Raw genomic sequence first — 16,414 nt, 5'->3', positions numbered from 1 at the left:
AGAGCGAGGCGCGGGAGAGAGGGACAGCGCATGCACAGACTCCTGGCGCCTGGCCGGCCATGTGCTGTCTTGGGAACTGCCTCTCTGTGTCTGTAGTGAGGGCTTCTCCTCCGGTGAGGGCTTCTCCACACCTCCGTTTGTTATCTTCTCCCTCCTGGGGTGTTTTTCATATGTACATCCACTGCAAAGCAACTAGAATCTCTGAGGAAAAGCCCGTCTTTCACCTGCTGTCGTCTCAAAGAATAATTTTGGCCACAAACATACTGAAAAAGGTGAGTAGCTGAGTCATTGACTCATGAGAAACGTAAGTAGCTAAAGAAGGAAATTAAATTGAGAGAATATTTAGCGAGACACTGGAATGACTTTTTGATTGACCGGCTGAGGTGAGTTTAGCTTTCAGGTTATTCCTGGCATCAGCTCTCTATTACGTGTGGGCTAAAGCAGTGTTTTAGTTAAAACAGTGTTTATGAAGAGACACATAAAGAAGTTGGAGAAGGAAATGGCGACCCACTCCAGTATTCTTGTCTGGGGAATCCCATGGACAGAGGAGCCTGGCAGACTACAGTCCATGGGGTCGCAAGAGTTGGACATGACTGAGCGACTAACCACCACCACGTAAAGAAGTAGGGGGTACCAGCTCAAAAATAGAGAAGTTCTGGAAAGGTGGATGAGGAAGTGGAAAGAAAAAGAGCAGTCATCTTGAATTAACTGACAAGTACAAATAACCTTGTTAAGCAACCATTAGGACTTACAGAGGCATTAAAATACCTGGAGAGCAGATGGCCTGCAACTCCTGAATGTTATGACTGTGATATAATCCAGGAAAGTTTATCTTGGCATTTTGGAAGTTAAAATTCAGGTTTGGGGTATAAATATTTACTGAAAGATACAGCCAGTGAGCAAAACATTCAGAAAGAGAAACTGACTTTTCTTTTACACAGAAATTGCCTAAGTGCCACTAGTACTCTTTGCCAAACCTCAAAAGGTATGTCTTAAAGGTGCTAAGATCTTTTATGATTATTGTAAAGCCTGAAAATGGATTATAAACTCAGTAACTTTGCCTTTAGCCCCATGGCCAGCTTTCTTACATTGTGACTCTAAAGTCTCCTCATTCAAAAGAAAAACATATTGCAGGCTTTCCCAAAACTTTTACATTTTCCTTTGGTCGATATGTCATTTAGGGTATTTTCAGTTCAGTTCAGTCGCCTAGTCATGTCCGACTCTTTTCGACCCCACGTCAGGCCTCCTTGTCCATCACCAACTCCCGGAGTCCACCCACACCCATGTCCATTGAGTCAGTGATGCCATCCAACAATCTCATGCTCTGTCGTCCCCTTCTCCTCCTGCCCTCAATCTTTCCCAGCATCAGAGTCTTTTCAAATGAGTCAGCTCTTTGCATCAGGTGGCCAAAGTATTGGAGTTTCAGCTTCAACATCAGTCCTTTCAATGAATAGCCAGGACTGATGTCCTTTAGGATGGACTGGTTGGATCTCCTTGCAGTCCAAGGGACTCTCAAGAGTCTTCTCCAACACCACAGTTCAGAAGCATCAATTTTTCGGTGCTCAGCTTTCTTTATAGTCCAACTCTCACATCCATACATGACCACTGGAAAAACCATGGCCTTGACTAGATGGACCTTTGTTGACAAAGTAATGTCTCTGCTTTTTAATGCGCTGTCTAGGTAGGTCATAACTTTCCTTCCAAGGAGTAAGCGTCTTTTAATTTCATGGCTGCAATCACCATCTGCAGTGATTTTGGAGCCCAGAAAAATAAAGTCAGCCACTGTTTCCACTGTTTCCCCATCTATTTGCCATGAAGTGATGGGACCAGATGCCATGATCTTTGTTTTCTGAATGTTGAGCTTTTTAAGCCAACTTTTTCCTCTTTCACTTTCATCAAGAGGCTCTTTAGTTCCTCTTCACTTTCTGCCATAAGAGTGGTGTCATCTGCATATCTGAAGTTACTGATATTTCTCCCAGCAATTTTGATTCCAAGCTTGTGCTTCTTCCATCCCAGCGTTTCTCATGATGTATTCTGCATATAAGTTAAATAAGCAGGGTGACAATGTACACCCTTGACGTACTCTTTTTCCTATTTGGAACCAGTCTGTTGGTCCATGTTCAGTTCTAACTGTTGCTTCCTGACTTGCATATAGATTTCTCAAGAGGCAGGTCAGCTGGTCTGGTATTTTCATCTCTTTCAGAATTTTCCGCAGTTTGTTGCGATCCACATAGTCAAAGGCTTTGGCATAGTCAATAAAGGAGAAATAGCTGTTTTTCTGGAACTCTTGCTTTTTCAATGATCCAGCAGATGTCGGCAATTTGATCTCTGGTTCTTCTGCCTTTTCTAAAACCAGCTTGAACATCTGGAAGTTCACAGTTCACTGAAGCCTGGCTTGGAGAATTTCAAGCATCACTTTACTAGCGTGTGAGATGAGTGCAATTGTGCAGTAGTTTGAGTATTCTTTGGCACTACGTTTCTTTGGGATTGGAATGAAAACTGATCTTTTCCAGTACTGTGGCCACTGCTGAGTTTTCCAAATTTGCTGACATATTGAGTGCAGTATTTTCACAGCATCATCTTTCAGAATTTGGAATAGCTCAACTGGAATTCCATCATCTCCACTAGCTTTGTTTGTAGTGATGCTTCCTAAGGCCCACTTGACTTCACATTCCAGGACGTCTGGCTCTAGGTGAGTGATCACACCATTGTGATTATCTGACTGGTGATAGAAGCAAGGTTTGATGCTGTAAAGAGCAATATTGCATAGGAACCTGGAATGTTAGGTCCATGAATCAAAGCAAATTGGATGTGGTCAAACGGAGGATGACAAGAGTGAACATCGACATTCTAGGAATCAGTGAACTAAGATGGACTGGAATGGATGAATTTAACTCTGACGACCATTATGTCTACTACTGTGGGCAGGAATCCCTTAGAAGAAATGGAATAGCCATCATTGTCAATGAAAGAGTCTGAAATGCAGTACTTGGATGCAATCTCAAAAATGACAGAATGATCTCTATTCGTTTCCAAGGAAAACCATTCAATACCATGGTAGTCCCAAGTCTATGCCCCGACCAGTAACTCAGAAGAAGCTGAAGTTGAACAGTTCTATGAAGACCTACAAGACCTTCTAGAACTAACACCTAAAAAAGATGTCCTTTTCATTATAGGGGACTGGAATGCAAAAGTAGGAAGTCAAGAAACACCTGGAGTAACAGGCCTTGGAGTACAGAATGAAGCAGGGCAAAGGCTAATAGAGTTTTGCCAAGAAAATGCACTGATCATAACACACACCCTCTTCCAACAACACAAGAGAAGATTCTACACATGGACATCACCAGATGGTCAACACCGAAATCAGATTGATTATATTCTTTGCAGCCAAAGATGGAGAAGCTCTGTACAGTCAGCAAAAACAAGACTGGGAGTGGACTATGGCTCAGATCATGAACTCCTTATTGCCAGATTCAGACTGAAATTGAGGAAAGTGGAGAAAACCACTAGACCATTCAGGTATGACCTAAATCAAATCCCTTATGACTGTACAGTGGAAGTGAGAAATAGATTTAAGGGACTAGATCTGATAGACAGAGTACCTGATGAACTATGGATGGAGGTTTGTGACATTGTACAGGAGACATGAATCAACACCATCCCCAAGAAAAAGAAATGCAGAAAAGCAAAATGGCTGTCTGAGGAGGCCTTACAAATAGCTGTGAAAAGAAGGGAAGTGAAAAGCAAAGAAGAAAAGGAAAGATATACCCATTTGAATACAGAGTTCCAAAGAATAGCAAGGAGAGATAAGAAAGTCTTCCTCAGTGATCAATGCAAAGAAATAGAGGAAAACAATAGAATGGGAAAGACTAAAGATCTTGTCAAGAAAATTAAAGATTCCAAGGGAACATTTTATGCAAAGATGAGGGTATTTTATTCCTATGTAATGAGGCACTTTGTTTTCTAATATTTGTGTTTTCTTTTGCACTTTACCTGTTGTGAGAAGAGAGGGTTCTGACAACACTAAGCATTCAGTTCAGTTCAGTCGCTCAGTCGTGTCCGACTCTTTGCGACCCCATGAATCGCAGCACACCAGGCCTCCCTGTCCATCACCAACTCCCAGAGTTCACTCAGACTCACGTCCATCGAGTCAGTGATGCCATCCAGCCATCTCATTCTCTGTTGTCCCCTTCTCCTCCTGCCCCCAATCCCTCCCAACATCAGTCTTTTCTAATGAGTCAACTCTTTGCATGAGGTGGCCAAAATACTGGAGTTTGAGCTTTAGCATCATTCCTTCCAAAGAAATCCCAGGGCTGATCTCCTTCAGAATGGACTGGTTGGATCTCCTTGCAGTCCAAGGGACTCTCAAGAGTCTTCTCCAACACCACAGTTCAAAAGCATCAATTCTTCAGTGCTCAGCCTTCTTCAGAGTCCAACTCTTACATCCATACATGACCACAGGAAAAACCATAGCCTTGACTAGACGGACCTTTGTTGGCAAAATAATGTCTCTGCTTTTGAATATGCTATCTAGGTTGGTCACAACTTTTCTTCCAAGGAGTAAGCGTCTTTTAGTTTCATGGCTGCAGTCACCATCTACAGTGATTTTGGAGCCCCAAAAAATAAAGTCTGACACTGTTTCCACTGTTTCCCCATCTATTTGCCATGAAGTGATGGGACCAGAAGCCATGATCTTAGTTTTCTGAATGTTGAGCTTTTTAAGCCAACTTTTTCACTCTCCACTTTGACTTTCATCAAGAGGCTTTTTAGTTCCTCTTCACTTTCTGCCATCTGAGGTTATTGATATTTCTCCCAGCAATCTTGATTCCAGCTTGTGCTTCTTCCAGTCCAGCGTTTCTCATGGTGTACTCTGCATATAAGTTAAATAAGCAGGGTGACAATATACAGCCTTGACGTACTCCTTTTCCTATTTGGAACCAGTCTGTTGTTCCATGTCCAGTTCTAACTGTTGCTTCCTGACCTCCATACAGATTTATCAAGAGGCAGGAATACCAAGCATAATGTGTGCTAAAGAAGGGATTTTTCCAGATTATTGAAGCCACAGGAGATGTGGGTTTGATCCCTGGGTCTGGAAGATTCCCTGGAGGAGGGGGGCATGGCAACCCACTCCAGTATCCTTGCCTGGAGAATCCCATGGACAGAGGAGCCTGGCGGGCTACAGTCTGTAGGACTGCAAGCGTCAGATATGACTGAAGCGACTTAGCATGCGTGTGCTAAGAAAAAGAGGAATCTGCTTTGAATGTGTCTTCAACCTCAAGATTATGGATTTAGTAGGAATAAGAGTTCTGATGAGATGGTGGCCTGTTGTAACTTGCTGTCATGAGTGATTTGAGGGAAGTGAAGTTTAGCTGGAAGTCTCTGGAAATTATTGTAGATTTGATGATTTTCTTGGATGGGGTTTCAAATATATATTTATCTTAATTCAGTGAGTATGAATACATATTCATTCACATGTATTCAGTATGAACATAGGTATGAATAGATGTCTTTGTCTAGTTTTGGTATCAGGGTAATGGTGGCCATGTAAAATAAATTTGAGAGTGTTGTTTCTGCTTCGAGTTTTCCAAACAGTTCAAGAAGTGATAACTATCACTTCTTTATAAGATTGGTAGAATTTCCCTTTGAAGTCATCTTATCCTAGACTTTTGTTTGCTGGGAGTTTTTAAAATTAGGAATGGAGCTTCAGGACTAGTGATTGGTCTGTTCATACTGTCTTTGTCTTCCTGATTCATTCTTGGCAGGCTCGAGATCGAGAGACTAGAGCCGTTGCTGAGTGTGAGGTGGGGTTCCCTGCTACTCAGTGGCCAACACTGCCCCATCAGGGGCAAGGGGTTCAGGTTCCAGGTCGCTGGGGGCAGAAGCCCTGAGCCCAGGGTCGGCTCTGTTCCCTTTAAGTGCCCACGTCCTCTCTCCGAGCACTGGGGTCCTTGCCCCACAGCCGAGCAGTGCTGAAGCAGCAGGGGTGGTGCAGGCAGTTGCTGCCCAGCAGCTGTTGCCCTTGCCCTGCTCAGATGCTATCCAGCCTCTGAGTCCCTGGGTGCGTGCTCTCCTTGGTCATGGCAGCCCTCGTAGGTCCAGTGTAGAGCTGTGATGTGGAGTAAACAGGGCTGGAGTGTTCCCTCGGCTCAGGCGGGCCTACTTGGTGCTCGGGCAGTTGCAGGACATGGCCTCCACTAGAGCAGTCCTCAATCCCCCCTCTCCTCTGTGCCTCAGGGGCAAGCTAGAGCTCTGATGCTCCTCACAGGCAGAGACCAGACTTCTCACAGCCCTCCTGTTAGTCCCAGCAGCCCTCCAACCAGCCAAGGAGGCTCATCTTCCCTGGGCCCAGCCTCTGGTGAGGGGTGCCCAGTAAGTGGCCTGCACCCTCACTTCTCAGGGTGGGAGTCTCCCTGTGTAATCTCCCTTTGCCTCTGAGTCACCTGCATCACAGATCCTGACCTGATCTCTTCCTTTTTTATCCAATTACATGTGTATCTTTCTTACAACTTTGGTTGTAAAGGTGTCCTTGTACCAGTTTCCAGTTAGTTTTCAGTGAGACTCATTCCACATGTAGATTTTTTTTAATCTTTTAAAAAATTCTATATAGTTTTTAAAGATTGCTTTCTGTTTAGACTTATTACAAAATATTGACTGTAGTCCCATGTTGTACAATACATTCTTGAATCTGTCTTAAATCCAGTAGTTTGTACTTCCTGCTCTCCCACATCTATATAATCCCACTCCCCTCCCTCCTTCCCTGGTGGTTCAAATGGTTAAGAATCTCCCTGCAATGTGGGAGACCTGGGTTTGATCCCTGGGTCAGGAAGATCCCCTGGAGAAGGGAATGGCTACCCATTCTAGTATTCTTGCTGGAGAATTCCATGGACAGAGGGGCCTGGCAGGCTATAGTCCATGGGGTTGCGAAGAGTCAGACACAACTGAGCAACTAGCACTTTCACTTTCCTGTAGCTCCTGATAACCACTAGTTTGTTCTGTATATCTGAGAGTTTGCTTCTTTTTTATTATATTCACTTTTTGTTGTATTTTTTATACAGATAAGTGATATTATACATTATTTATCTTTCTCTGATTGACATTTCACATAGCATAATGCCCTCCAAGTCTATCCAAGTTGCTGAAGTTGGCAAAAGTTCATTCTTTTTTATGGCTGAGTAGTATTCCATTGACAGAGAAGGAAATGGCAACGCACTCCAGTACTCTTGCCTGGAAAATCCCATGGGCGGAGGAGCCTGATAGGCTGCAGTCCATGGGGTTGCTAAGAGTTGGACACGACTGAATGACTTCACTTACACTTTTCACTTTCATGCATTGGAGAAGGAAATGGCAACCCACTCCAGTGTTCTTGCCTGGAGAATCCCAGGGACGGGGGAGCCTGGTGGGCTGCTGTCTTTGGGGTCACACAAAGTCGGACACAACTGAAGCGACTTAGCAGCAGCAGTATTCCATTGTGTGTATATATCAGTTCAGTACAGTTCAGTTCAGTCGCTCAGGTGTGTCCGACTCTCTGCAACCTCATGAATCGCAGCACACCAGGCCTCCTTGTCCATCAGGAACTCCAAGAGTTCACTCAGACTCATGTCCATCGAGTCTGTGATGCCATCCAGCCATCTCATCCTCTGTCGTCCCCTTCTCCTCCTGCCCCCAATCCCTCCAAGCATCAGAGTCTTTTCTGATGAGTCAACTCTTCGCACGAGGTGGCCAAAGTACTGGAGTTTCAGCTTTAGCATCGTTCCTTCCAAAGAAATCCTAGGGCTGATCTCCTTCAGAATGGACTGGTTGGATCTCCTTGCAGTCCAAGGGACTCTCAAGAGTCTTCTCCCACACCACAGTTCAAAAGCATCAATTCTTCGGCACTCAGCCTTCTTCACAGTCCAACTCTCACATCCATACATGACCACAGGAAAAACCATGGCCTTGACTAGACGGACCTTTGTTGGCAAAGTAATGTCTCTGCTTTTGAATATGCTATCTAGGTTGGTCATAACTTTTCTTCCAAGGAGTAAGCATCTTTGAATTTCATGGCTGCAGTCACCATCTGCAGTGATTTTGGAGCCCAGAAAAATAAAGTCTGACACTGTTTCCACTGTTTCCCCATCTATTTGCCATGAAGTGATGGGACCAGATGCCATGATCTTCGTTTCCTGAATGTTCAGCTTTAGGCCAACCTTTTGACTCTCCACTTTCACTTTCATCAAGAGGCTCTTTAGTTCCTCTTCACTTTCTGCCATAAGGGTAGTGTCATCTGCATATCTGAGGTTATTGATATTTCTCCTGGCAATCTTGATTCCAGCTTGTGCTTCTTCCAGTCCAGCGTTTCTCATGGTGTACTCTGCATATAAGTTAAATAAGCAGGGTGACAATATACAGCCTTGACGTACTCCTTTTCCTATTTGGAACCAGCCTGTTGTTCCATGTCCAGTTCTAACTGTTGCTTCCTGACCTGCATATAGGTTTCTCAAGAGGCAGGTCAGGTGGTGTGATAGTCCCATCTCTTTCAGAATTTCCCACAGTTTATTGTGATCCACACAGTCAAAGGCTTTGGCATAGTCAATAAAGCAGAAATAGATGCCTTTCTGGAACTCTCTTGCTTTTTCCATGATCCAGCAGATGTTGGCAATTTGATCTCTGGTTCCTCTGCCTTTTCTAAAACCAGCTTGAACATCAGGAAGTTCACGGTTCGCATATTGCTGAAGCCTGGCTTGGAGAATTTTGAGCATTACTTTACTAGCGTGTGAGATGAGTGCAATTGTGCGGTAGTTTGAGCATTCTTTGGCATTCCCTTTCTTTGGGATTGGAATGAAAAGTGACCTTTTCCAGTCCTGTGGCCACTGCTGAGTTTTCCAAATTTGCTGGCATATTTTTGTGTATATATAGAACATCTTTATTCATTCATCTGTTGATGGATGCTTTGGTTATTTCCATATGTTGGCAGTTGTAAATAATCTTGCTGTGAACATCTGGATGCGTATATCTTTTCAAATTGATGTTTGTTTGTTTGCTTTCTGTTTATATACCCAGGAGTGGACTTGCTGGATCATATGGTAGTTCTAGTTTACTTTTTTGAGAAGCCTCCATATGGCTTTCCACCATGGCTGCACCAATTTACATTCCTGCCAACAATGTCGAAGGTTCCCTTTTCTCTACACCCTCACCAACATTTATAATTTGTATACTCTTTGATGATAACCATTCTGACAAATGTGAGGTGATATCTCACTGTGGTTTTGATTTGTATTTCCCTGGAGGTTTGTGACCATCTTTTCATGTGTAGAAGTATTTTCCATGTGTTTGGGGTGAGAGGTGAGCTCCATGTCCTCCTACTCCACCACCTTGAGCAACCTGCATGCCATATTTTAAAGTGTTGCTAAATATTCGGGGGAGTGAAAGGAGTTGTGAAAAATAAAGTTGTGAGTCAGGCTTAAACTGGATGGAGAGCATATGTGGAGAGAGAGATTAGTGAAGCTGGCTGAGTGCTTCTGCGATGATGGAATTGAGTGAAGAGCTGTCCATCTTTAGAGTTAAATCAGGGTCCTGAGAGTTCCCCAGGTGGCTCAGTGGTAGAGAATTTGCCTGCTAAGCTGGAGACATGGGTTCTACCCCTGGGTCCAGAAGGTCCCCTGGAGAAGAAAGTGGCAACTCACTCCAGTGTTCTTGCCTGGAGAATTCCATGGACAGGAGTCTGGCAGGCTGCAGTCCATGGGGTTGCAAAACAGTCAGACATGTCTGAGCAATTAAACAGCAGTGAACGACAGGATCCTGAGACGTTGAGAAAAGGTGAATTTGTGGAGAGGAATTTCATGTAGGAACACTCTGCACAGAGTCGTAGAGAACACTCTGCACAGAGGAAGGCTTTCTTTTCTTTACAACGTGATGGGCAGTTTTAGGGAAACACTGACGTCTGAGTCCTCTCCAGCCTGTGGGAACTAGGACACCCTGGCAATGTGGCCACACTAGCCTGGCTTGCACCCCTGCCTGCCCAGGCAAGGGCTTCCCTGGTGGCTCAGGTACTGAAGAATCTGCATGCAATGTGGGAGACCCAGGTTTGATCCTTGGGTTGGGAAGATCCCCTGGAGAAGGGAAAAGCTACCCACTCCAGCATTCTTACCTGGAGAATCCCATGGACAGAGGAATCTAAAGGGCTACAGTCCATGGTTTTCCAAAAAGTTGGATACAAGTAAGCAGCGAACACACACATTCAGTTCAGTCTCTCAGTCCTGTCCGACTCTTTGAGACCCCATGACTACAGCATTCCAAGCTCCTCTGTCCATCACCAACTCCCAGAGTTCCACAAACTCGTGTCCATCGAGTCGGTGATGCAATCCAATCATCTCACATTCTGCCATCCTCTTCTCCTCCTGCTTTCAATGTTTCCCACGGTAAGGGTCTTTTCTAATGAGTCAGTTCTTCACATCAGGTGGCCAAAGTATTGGACCATCAGTCTCAGCATCAGTCCTCCCAATGAATATTCAGGACTGATTTCCTCTAGGATGGACTGGTTGGATCTCCTTGCGTGAAGTTAAAGGGACTCTCAATTCTTCAGCAGTCAGCTTTCTTTATGTTCCAACTCTCACATCCATACATGACTATTGGAAAACCAAAGCTTTAACTCAGTTCAGTTCAGTTCAGTCACTCAGTCGTGTCCATCTCTTTGCAACCCCATGGACTGCAGCACGCCAGGCCTCCCTGTCCATCACCAACTCCCAGAGTTTACTCAAACTCATGTCCATTGAGTCAATGATGCCATCCAACCATCTCATCCTCTGTCATCCCCTTCTCCTCCTGCCTTCAGTCTTTCCCAGCATCAGGGTCTTTTCAAATGAGTCAGTTCTTTGCATCAGGTGGCCAAAGGATTGGAGTTTCAGCTTCAACATCAGTCTTTCCAATGAATATTCAGGACTGATTTCCTTTAGGATGGACTGGTTGTGAGAGGGTAACAGACAGGAAGGCCCGGGGTCTCCAAATGGAGGAAATAGGCTGCAAGTGTCAGACATTGTTTTATCTCTCTCTTAAGCGGCAGGAGGAAACAAACTAGCGATATTTTTCCCCTTCTCTGTACAAATTTAAAAAGAGGTTTCTCTTAAAATACTGTGCTGCCAAAATGACACCTGGTTTCACCTGAAGTTAACTATTCTCAAACCTTGAGTTAACCAATGCATTTTTCTTATGGAAATGTTTGTCTTAAGCTACGTTAACGTACTATGCATTTACCCCAGACTCTGTCTTCAAGTTGGTTCCACCTAATGGCTCAGAATCGAGTTGACAAACCAGTATGTTATACTCAGATATTGTTCCCCTAATCTATGTAAGTGAGACTATTTGTATGGTAATCTGCCCTTCTGCAAGATTCAAGTCAATCGTTTTATGGACTAGGATGAATCATCTGGTGCCAAGATTATCCCAAGATGCATCTTATGGGACCTGGTGCCATTCTGAGTTTTAAGACATTCCTTTCTTTCATTAACAGACTGCTAGTGACTATATAACATCCAGCTAAAGACTAACAGGGGGGCACTCTTTCTGCCCCCTTCTGATGCCTATGTCAGAAGCTTTCTCTATCTCCTTTATACTTTAGTAAAACTTTATTACACAAAAGCTCTGAGCGATCAAGCCTCATCTCTGGCCCCGGATTGAATTCTTCTCCTCCGGAGGCCAAGAATCCCAGTGTCTTTTCGTTCGGCAGCAACCTTTCAGTTGGATCTCCTTGCAGTCCAAGGGACTCTCAAGAGTCTTCTCCAACACCACAGTTCAAAAGCATCAATTCTTCGGTGCTCAGCTTTCTTCACAGTCCAACTCTCACATCCATATATGACCACTGGAAAAACCATAACCTTGACTAGACGGACCTTTGTTAGCACAGTAATGTCTCTGCTTTTTAATATGCTGTCTAGGTTGGTCATATGTTTTCTTCCAGGGATCCAGTGTCTTTTAATTTCATGGCTGAACTCACCATCTGCAGTGATTTTGGAGCCCCCCAAAATAAAGTCTCTTACTGTTTCCATTATTTCCCCGTCTACTTGCCATGAAGTGATGGGACCGGATGCCATGATCTTAGTTTTCTGAATGTTGAGCTTTAAGCCAACGTTTTCATGCTCCTCTTTCACTTTCATCAAGAGGCTCTTTGGTTCTATTTTGCTTTCTGCAATAAAGCAGGTGTCATCTGCATATCTCAGATTATTGATATTTCTCCTGGCAATCTTGATTCCAGCTTGTGCTTCTTCCAGCCCAGCGTTTCTCATGATGTACTCTGCATATAAGTTAAATAAGCAGGGTGACAGTATACAGCCTTGACGTACTCCTTTCCCTACTTGGAACCAGTCTCTTGTTCCATGTCCAGTTCTAACTATTGCTTCCTGACCTGTTTACAGATTTCTCAAGAGGCAGGTCACGTGGTCTGATATTTCAGTCTCTTTCAGAATTTTCCACAGTTTGTTTTGATCCACATAGTCAAAGGCTTTGGAATAGTTAATAAAGCAGAAATAGATTTTTTTTCTGGAACTCTCTTGCTTTTTCTGTGGTCCAACGGATGTTGACTATTTGATCTCTGGTTCCTCTGCCTTTTCTAAATCCAGCTGAACATCTGGAAGTTTATGGTTCATGTACTGTTGAAGCCTGGCTTGGAGAATTTTCAACATTATTTTGCTACCATGTGAGATGAGTGCAATTGTGCGGTAGTTTGAGCATTCTTTGGCATTGCCTTTCTTTGGGATTGGAATGAAAACTGACCTTTTCCAGTCCTGTGGCCACTGCTGAGTTTTCCAAATTTGCTGGCATATTGAGTATAGTACTTTCACACAGCATCATCTTTTAGGATTTGGAATAGCTCAACTGGAATTCCATCACCTCCACTAGCTTTGTTTGTAGTGATGCTTGCTAAGGCCCACTTGACTTCCCATTCCAGGATGTCTGGCATTAGGTTGGTGATCACACCATCGTGGTTATCTGATTTCGGAATTGACCATCTGGTGATGTCCCTGTGTAGAGTCTTCTCTTGTGTTTTTGGAAGAGGGTGTTTGCTATGAGCAGTTTGTTCTCTGGTCTGGAGGAACAGGCAGATTTGGCCTTGGAGTACAAAATGAAGCAGGACAAGGCTAGCAGAGTTTTGCTAAGAGAACGTCCTGGTCACAGTGAGCTGACACACACCCACACAGTCCTATTGAAGGTTGTCAGATGAACGAAGCTGCCAGATACACCTCAGCTCTTTGCACATCGCCACTTGCAAAGTATTTCTGGGAGTCCCCAGAATTTCCACATTGTTCTCTAGCTTATCAGGCCTCTGCTGAGCCGCTGCTGCATGTGTGGGGCACCCACGTTCTGTCCATGTCTTAGACTGCTCTGCTTCCATAATATTTTTCACATATAAATTCAGCTGACAGCTGAGTAAATTCCCATATAAATTCAGCTGACAGCTGAGTGAATTTATATTGGGAAAATATTATGGAAGCATATGATTTGTTCTTTTAGGCAATGAATTTTTACTGTGTGTATAAACTTACTAATACTCTGTTGTACAGCCATCAGATCTGTTATTACAATTCAAATACAATGAAAATACTTCTCTAGTTAACTTTCCTGAGAAGGAAATCATTCTTTTAGAAAGTTTCAAATCTGGGGAAATTGGCCTAACTGTGCAGCCAGATTCCTAAGAAACAAATCAAGAGTCCAGATTTCAGGTAGCATCCCAAGAGGTGTGGTCCATGAGCTTGCTGTCTGCAGGTGTGAGGCAGCTTGCCTGGTTCAACACCGAGTCCTGTATCCGGATCACCGGCCTCCAGCCCTGTGATTCACAGGCTGTCGGTGAAGAAAGGCCGTTAAAAATCTTACGAGTCCTTTGTGGGCCAATGCTTTTGTAAAATATGAAAAAAATAACGTACTGGGAAAATAAAATTAAAAAGACAACAATTCAAGTCCAGCTCTTTTGTTAGAGTTAGGAGGCATGAAATTTGGTTTGTTCTTCCTTTGTAATTTTTTGTTTCTCTACAGTTTTGAGAGGACGTAAAGTTGTGTGTAATATAATTATATTAATTTCCTATTAGTCAGCATTTTAAAATTTGTGATTGTTTTCTATTTTCCCAAGTTATATTTGTTTAGATTATATTTATAATAACCTAAAGTTACAAAGGAAGACGATTCCATGTTAAAAGCCTCTCTCACACTTGGAATGAACATTGTGTATGCCACTCTATAAAGTTTCACATTTTGATGACCTTTTTTTCCCCTTTTGCTTAACGTGTTTCATTTAAATTGGATTAAGGGCAGTGCTGTGTGCACATTTGTGTTCTTGGGGAAACACGAACAGTTTACTCCTTGTTTCAGATATTCTCAACAGAATTTTCTCATTGAATAGTAAGTTATAAATAATGCTTGAAAATGATAAAGAAGTGAAAGTGTTAGTTGCTCAGCTGTGTCCAGCTCTTAGTGACCCATGGACCCTAGCCCACCAGGTTCCTCTGCCCATGGAATTTTCCGGGCATGAATACTAGAGTGGGTAGCCATTCCCTTCTCCATGGGATCTTCCTGACCCAGAGATTGAACCCAGAGCCCCTACATTGCAGGCATATTCTTTACCATCTGAGCCACCAGGGAAACCTTACATTTTAATGCTTACGTTTTCTCAGATTTTCATATTTTGGGGGGAGGAGGGGTTGCAGCTGATAAACCAACCTTCACACATCACACGTTGTAACGTTGGACCTGCAGGGCACGATCCACGTGGCCACACCACATGCAGCTACATACACAGGTTTCAAAATAACCAGACGGGCCTGTCCCTTATCCAGTGAGGCGAGAATCACTAAGTGCTTTACCGTTTGGTTTTTTCCTGTATTTATCTTCTCGCTGATTTTTGTTTGTTTTTTAAAGAGGGTTTCAGCACCGGTGTGCCTTCTGTGGTTTGAGGGGCACCAGCCTATTCAGGCACGGTGGCTCCATGTTTGCCAGGCAGACTCCATCTTGTAACCAGAGGTGCAGGGAGCCAGATCCAGTTTCCTGGGAAGGGATGTGGTGAGGGATTGGTCTCTTGGGGCTGGAGGTCTCAGTAAAGAAACCAAGGCCCAGTGATATAAACTGGCTAAGAATAAGGGGAGGAGGAGGCAAGAGATGCCTAGGGCTCCTAGAAAGTATGTGGAATGAAGGCAGATTCTAAACCTCAGTCTCCAGTGGTCAAAGGACGGTAGTATATTTGATACTAGAGGAGGGAATGGCCACCCTCTCCAGTATTCCTGCCTGAAGGATCCCATGGACAGAGGAACCTGGTGGGCTACAGTCGATGGGGTCACAAAAAGCCAGACGTCCCTGAACGACTCCACACACACACACATGAATTAGTTTAGAAATAACGTCACATGCTGTTTATCGGACACTATTTGGTCTTACATTCACCTCTGTTATTTATTCTCATGAAAACCCTGTGATAAGTTTAACTGCCGCTTTGAACAGGGGGACAGTGCATTGTAGCATGGTAAGCAGTCTGACTGAGGTCACAGTTAGGGACTATGTGTCAGGGCTCTGGGCTCTGTGTCCGCAGGTGCCAGGCTCTGTCTTGAAGCGGGGCACCTGCCAGGAGCTGCGTCTCACCGGGTCTGCAGGCTCCCACGAGCCAAAGGAAAAGTGGCGTCAGACGGAGGCAGAGGGTACTCCAGAATAAATGAAGGCTCTGGGCTTCCCTGGTGGAGCTTTCCCCAAGACAGGGATTCTGCGTGGCAGCCACGGCTGAGTCGTGCCCTCTAGTGGCCTGTGTGGTCCTGAGACGCAGCCTTGACAGGACGGTGACAGATTTCACCACCAGATGTCCTTCATGGTTAATCTTTGCCTCTTTTTTTGCTTTATGCCCCTTTAACTTTCTTGCCTGTTTTGAGCAAGGACGCTTTTAATTCTTTTTACGAGGCACCAAGAAGTTACCTTGGATCTTGGAGAGGCCAGGGAAAATGTGCGCCTTTTCTGCTCCCGGGCCCTGTGCAACTCTAGAAAGTGACAGAGAGTTGGGGATCTTATAATGTTGCTTGGACAGTATGTGTCTGTGGGTCAAGTGACTTGAACCTAAAGAAAATGTTTGTCGAATATTTAATGTCTAGGCAGAGGAAGATGAAGCTGGGAGACAGGATAGAGTTAGCAGCAAAAGAGAGACAACGAGAAGGGCGCGCTGCTGGGGAAGTTGAGGAGGAAGCGTTTGAAAGCAACTCGATACAGCGAGGGTGTGACTTCTACCCAAACTGACAGAAAGTTTAATAAAATTCCTACCAAAACCCCAATGAGGTTTTTGTTAAACAGGCACAGACTTACTCTAAAATTTCTGTGGAATGGCACAGGATAAAGAACACCTGAAACAATCCTAGAAAAGAATAAAGTAGAAGGATGCTCTCTGTGCAGTGTTAAGGTTCACTATGCAGCTACAGGA

At 44.1% G+C, this 16,414-nt stretch overlaps 1 long non-coding RNA gene across 1 annotated transcript in view; it reads left to right on the top strand.

Moving 5' to 3' along the window:
* The first annotated feature begins 9 nt into the window (after window positions 1–9).
* Window positions 10–16,414, top strand: part of LOC147358901 (uncharacterized) — a 35,911-nt gene continuing 19,506 nt past the window's right edge. Inside the window, exon 1 of the long non-coding RNA XR_015142454.1 lies at window positions 10–272. This is a non-coding gene — a long non-coding RNA (uncharacterized LOC147358901). The remainder of the gene's footprint in view (window positions 273–16,414) is intronic.

The sequence above is a fragment of the Bos grunniens genome, chromosome 15 (genome assembly GCF_055505025.1).
Source record: "Bos grunniens cultivar Pamir isolate PY7600 chromosome 15, Bosgru_T2T1.0, whole genome shotgun sequence".
NCBI classification, from domain to species: domain Eukaryota; kingdom Metazoa; phylum Chordata; class Mammalia; order Artiodactyla; family Bovidae; genus Bos; species Bos grunniens.
Note: the sequence above shows the minus strand (reverse complement) of the source record. Positions and strands in the feature narration are given on the sequence as shown.